Below are 6,429 nucleotides of genomic sequence, written 5' to 3' on the forward strand. Positions count from 1 at the left end.
CTGCTTTCATTATGGGGAAGTTCACTCATAAGAAGGATCATCCACAGCAACAGCAACATAAATAATGTTGTACTAATTCAAACTTCTGACGTAATTCTCCCAAATGTTTACGCACATAAGGAGGGTTCAGAAGATGTCCAAAGCTGTTGCAGCCTGGCATCCTCTTGGAAGAACTGAAAAGATGAAAACAGTATTCTAGGACAAACATTACCTCTTGGGAGGGATGAATTTACAGAGCTTGTTCAAGAAACAATAAGAGATCACACTGAACAAAAAGTGTATGGAGGCCAATGATGTAATCGGGTTATAGGTAGTCTTAGATATCAACCTGAGAAATGTATCTGCAATAGGATCTGAGATGAAGCTACTAAATGCTCCAAGTTAGAAGCCATCTAAAAAAAAAACTGTATGTAAACATGACCGTGGTTTTGATCTTTGTTTGCCTGTTTGTTTTTATGGAAAATGAGTATTTGTGAAAATGGGGACCAGTAAGGGAGCAATTCATGCTCTTTTGTCAACCAGCCATCAAGTTATAAAGGTTATTGGAAAACTGGTCTTTCCTTCCTTTAAGTCTGAACCAAAAGCCTCTGACAAGAGTGCTCATCTGGAGGGCATTACAAATGAAGGCACAAAATAAGTACCATCATATCAGTGTGCCCAGCCCTTCACTCCCCTGATCACTAAAGACAATGCTAGCACAGCCCATTCTGTGTCTTTCCCACCCAACAGGGATTATTAAGCATCTTCCCTAGCTATCAAACAGCATTCCTTAAAGTCCAGCTTTTCTTTCTCTGGTCGCTTTCCTTGTTTCATGACTGGTAAGCCCACCAGAGAAAGAAAAACTGGACTTTAAGGAATGCTGTTTGATAGCTAGGTATAGTGGTACACATCTGTGATCCCAGCACTTAGGGAGGCAGAGGCAGGGGGATCGATGTGAGTTCCAGAACAGCCTGGTCTACACAGAGAAAACCTGTCACGGAAAACAAAAACAAGCAAACAAGCAAAGAGTGCTGTTTGGGAGGGTATTACAACACATATAACATGAAAAGGAAAGAGTCAAATTTGGGGGAGGAGGTAACAGGCTTGAAAGGAGGCAGGGTGGTGGGAAAAGGAGAGAGAGAATCAAATCAAAGCATGTGTGAAAATGCTATAAAGAACCCTGTTGCACTACCTTGATTTGTTTTTAAAAGTAGGATTTTTAGACAGTGAGCCTGAAGGTAATCCTTTTAACATAATTATTTTCTCCTTCCAGTGCACAGATCCCTCCATTCCCCAACAACACACATACAAATGCACACACATACATGCACACACACACACACACACACACACACATACACACACTGCTCTCTGTATTCATGGCTAGATAAAAGAACCAACCAAAGGCTCAGGGGGAAAGTGACTGTGAAACAGAGGGCACACAGCCTTAGAGGATCTGGCTTCTAAATTCATTCTTTTGTTGCTCCTGTCAAGATGGCAGACATGCGAAGGATGGGAAGGGAGGAGTCTATGGAAAGAGGTGCTCTGCAGCCCTGCACTATTCTAAACTCCCAGTAAGATCTTCCCTGTGAGCCACAACTCCCTCAACAGAAGCCACTGACCATCTGCTGGGGGTAATGAACGACCAGTGAGCGCTGTGTAGATATTAATCGGACCTCAATGTAATGTGCTTTATGGAGAACAAATAGCTAGCTCCTCTGCCAGGTGTTCCACTGTTGCTTTACTGGTGACTCTTCATTAAGCCTCAGACACTGGCTTGTCAAGTCAGGAATGCAGAATGGATTTCCTAATTTCTCGATGTCCTTAATTCCTCCTTTCTACTGTAATCTTGAACCAAGAGAAACTCAGGGACTTTCCTGGAAGCAGCTAGACAAAACTGAAAGAAAGTCCCTTGAACTTGCTCTCCACAACATCAAAAGGAAAATAAACCCAGGGATCTTTGTCTTTTCCCTCACAATAAAAAGGAAATGTAAAAGAGAAGGGACGTTTTATCTCTTCTTTTAAGGCAAGACATTAGAAAATAAATCAGAGCAAAATGTATTTATGCTAATGGCGCCATCCTTACCATCTCCACCACTTTGAGAAAAACCGACAGCCCCCCATCTAGCCACTCAATGTGATCTGTCGAGTATCCATGAGTGTCTGAAGTGATTTAGATAATCTGACACTGACACGTTTGTTCCTGTCCTAATTGTAGAAGTAAGATATGCTTACAAATGATTGTATTTCGAGAGTGAATGTGTAATGAAAGTCACCTAAAAGGTCACAGGGAGGAGGGAGACAAGCTCTTTAAAGAGAGCAGATGTCTCCCTGCTCCTCCGTGAACTTTTAGATCAGAGTACAACTTACAGCATCATTCTCTCTACTCGTGCTATGGAAGCCAAGCATGATGACCCAAGTTCCATCCCTGGCTCCAACATCATGGAAGTTGTCCTATGATCTCCTCACACAATATGGTATTTGAATGCACCTTTGCATATGTGCGTGCATGCTGGTGCATATGATTGTGCACTAACACACAGTAAATGTTTTGTGGTTTGTTTGTTTGTTTGTTTGTTTGTTTGTTTTTAAGCACATGAAGGTTCAAAAACTAAAAGAGATTCTGTCTATTTGGAGAGAGCCAGAAAATGTATATGTGAGTGTGTGTACACATATTATTCTAATAGATCCATATATATGTATATATAATCTATGTAATCCACATGCATGTATGTATGTAGACATATATGTATATATACATAGAGAAAGAGTGCCTTGTTTCAGCTAGTAAAGCAATGGCTGTTTACCAAAGGATGTTCCAAAAATTCAGTAGTTGTTCATCCCACAAGACTGGATGTTTCAGCTGGTCTTCAGTACATGCTAGAATCCTGAAGAAATAGAAGCTTTAATGTCAGTGAAGGAATGGGCTTGTTACTGAAAGCAAGCAGGCAAAGAGAGAGCAAGTTTCCTTCCTCCACGTCTTTATTTTGGCTGCCAGCAGAAGGTGGATCAAATTAAAGGTGACTCTTCCCACCTCATAAGATCTAGATTAAAGGCGGATCTTCTCACCTCAAAGATTTGAGTTAGAAGTGGGTCTTCCCACTTCAAATGATTTAATTATGAAAGAAGTCCCTCATGGGTAAACCTAGCCACTCGGGTGTTAATTAATTCCAGATTTAATCAAGCCGCCAAGAAGAAATTGCCCATCACATCAAGCAGTGTCCTTAAACGGGAACATCGATTTCAAAAAGAAGTGTATTCGGATTGTTGCTGACCAACTTATCAGTTCAAAGTAAGTCAAGAAGGTGAACCAAGTAGTAGGCGAGTTTCCATGTTGCTGTAAAAAGGAAAAGATTAGATCTAAAAAGAAATTTAAACCATCATAAGCCTTGGATAAGGTAGTGGGTGGTGGGGTGGGCTGAAATTGGATCTCACCCCAAACTAAACCATAAATAATTTTAAGAAGAGGGGGGTACCAAGAAAACAAAATGCTACAGAAAACTAAAATAGCCTAGGCTATTCATGGTGTGTGTGTATGTGTGTGTGTGTGTGTGTGTGTGTGTGTGTGTGTGTGTGTGTGTGTGTTTAATGTGTAAGTACCTGCCTTGGTCAAACCTTATTCAAAATGTTAATTGAAATAGTGCTGCTCGCATAAAGGAAGTTTTTGTCATGAAACATGTTTTTTGTATTTGAGTATTTTAATTTTTGGTGCGATATTTTGCAGGGATTCATGCCTCATAAAGTTACACATCCCCAAGCCCATTAACATAAGCAGACCAGAGGCATATGCTACAAATACCAAACATAAGAAAAAAAAAAGTCTCCCAGTAAACAGCAGTAAACATCCTGTAGGATGCTGACAAGACTCTGGGATAGACCTACAAATATCCAGGTAGTGGTTGTGATTTCAAATATCCAATTGGGACAATGCATTTCTTTTTGATAAAACATTGGTTGAAACCATGTCTTCTTTAAAGGTCTTTTTGATATTCACTTACAAAATTTACTACTCTTTTTTTTCTCTCTATGTGAACCTTCAGAAGTGAACTGTGTGTGTTCAGTCTTATGAGATTAATCTTTATAAGCTTCCTTTCCCTTCCTTCAATTATGCAAGCCTACAATAATTGAGTAGACAGGCATATGTCCCCAATTAGTAAGAAAACAGAAGCAAAAATATTAGAGAGAATTGTCCAGTAACTCAAGGCTTGACAGTGATAAAACTGGGTAAGAACAAAAAGTTATGGACTTTCAGAGTGATCAGTTTTTCCCGCCTCCTATGGTGTTCTAGTGAGACTTCTCTAAAGAAACACACAGTAAGATATCTGTCTCTTTGTCTGTCTGTCTGCCCGTCTAGATTTGAACCATTTGTGTATGGTAAAAGAAAAAAAAAAAAGCATTTGATTGTGCAATTTTTTTCTAAAACAAGGCCAAAGCCATTCTTATCTGGCCACCTAGCTTCTGTACATTTCATTTATGATCTTCAAATTAACCTCCCCAAATATTCTCTAATCGTGGTCTAATTCTGTCAACTAACAAGCCATTTGTTCCACTACATAGCTGTGACAGAAATATTAAAGTAACACTTAACACACCATGAAATTAGTTAAAATTACAGTGGCATTCTTCATTCCTTCTCAACAGAAATGACATTTTCCACCAAGTGCTACATAGTCTCAATTATGTAGATGCTACCAGTTAGGACTCTCACAGTGAAGATAGGCTCCTGTCTGTGAATATAACAGAATAGCATTAATAGTGTCAGGGGCTGGCTCTCTCTCCCATGAGTTAGGCCTCAGGTTGGGCCAAGCCTTAGTTTCACATCTTGTAAGCATGGTAAATTTTCTGTCATGGTTTTTGTGGGTGGGTTGATTTTCCAAACCCTACAGTCCTGTCCCCACCCACAGTTTCTCTTCTGTCTGTAGGCCTCTGTCCTCTTAATCCTGCTTGCCCTAGGTCTGGTCACCCACATTTCTCTCCAGGCTCCCTCTTTTTCCTGGTTCCCTCTCTTTAACAACTTCCATTGTCTATTCTACTTCCCCTTCTGAGCAAGACTTAAGCATCCTCCTCCGGGACTTCCTGTTACTTATCTGCTTTGGGCCCATGAATTGTAGTATGTATATCCTGTACTTTATGGCTAAAATCTTCTTATAAGTGAGTACATACCACATGTGTCTGCACCTGTGTTACCTCATACAGGATGATCTTTTCTAGTTCCATCCATTTGCTAGTGAATTTCATTATTTCCTTGTTTGTTTGTTTTTTAGTATTCCATTGTGTAAGTGTACGCTTTCTTTATCCACTACTTAGCTGATGGACATCTAGGTTGTTTCCAGATTCTGGTTATTACAAGTAAAGATGCTATGAACATAGTTGAGAAAATGTCCTTGTTGTATGATAGAGCATCTTTTGGGCATATGCCCAGGAGTTAACTGCATCTTGAGGCAGAGCTGTTCCCAATTTTCTTAGAAGGCACCACATTGATTTTCAAAGAGGTTATACAAGTTTGCAATGGAAGAGGGATCCCTTTCTTCACATCCTTGTCAGCATGTCCTGTTACTTGAGTTTTGATATTAGCCATTCCGGTAGGTGTAAGATGGAACCACGGTCATTTTGATTTGCATTCCCTAATGACTAAAGACGGTGAGTATTCCTTTAAGTGCTTCTTGGCCATTTGATATTCCTCAGTTGAGAATTCTCAGTTTATCTCTGTACCCCATTTTAAATTGGATTATTTGGTTTGTTGGTGTTTAATTTCTTGAGTTCTTTATGTATTTTGGATATTAGCCCTCTGTCAGTTATAGGGTTGGTGAAGATATTTCCCAGTCTGTAGGATGTCATTTTTGTCCTGTTGACAGTGAGTGTCCTTTGCTTTACAGACGTTTTTCAGTTTCAGATCCCATTTATTAATTGCTGATCTTAGAACCTGGGCTGTTGGTGTTCTGTTCAGGAAGTTTTCTCCTGTGCCAATGAGTTCAAGGGTCTTCCCTACTTTTTCTTCTAACAGATTTACTGTGTCTGGTTTTATGTTGAGGTCTTTGATCAACTTGGACTTTAGCTTTGTGTAGGGTGATAAATATGGCTCAACTTTTCTACATGTAGACATCCAGTTAAACCAGTACCATTTGCAGAAGATACTATCTTTTTCCATCATATGGTTTTGGCTACTTTGTCAAAAATTAAGTGTATGTAGGTGTGTGGGTTCATTTCTGGGTCTTTGATTCAATTTCATTGATCCACCAGTCTGTTTCTATGCCAGTACCATGTAGTTTTTATTACTCTTTCTCTACAATACAGCTTGAGATAAGAGATGGTGATAACTCCAGAAGAACTTTGTAAGTAGTTTCATGGAACTGGAAAAAAAAAAAAAAGGATGGTGGGACAGAGTGGTGCAATTGGTGGAGATAAGAAGAACTAGAGATGTGGAGATGGTGACAAACTGTGTTGAAGTCC

The sequence above is a fragment of the Psammomys obesus genome, unplaced genomic scaffold, assembly GCF_907164565.1.
Source record: "Psammomys obesus unplaced genomic scaffold, mPsaObe1.curated_primary_1811, whole genome shotgun sequence".
Taxonomy (NCBI): domain Eukaryota; kingdom Metazoa; phylum Chordata; class Mammalia; order Rodentia; family Muridae; genus Psammomys; species Psammomys obesus.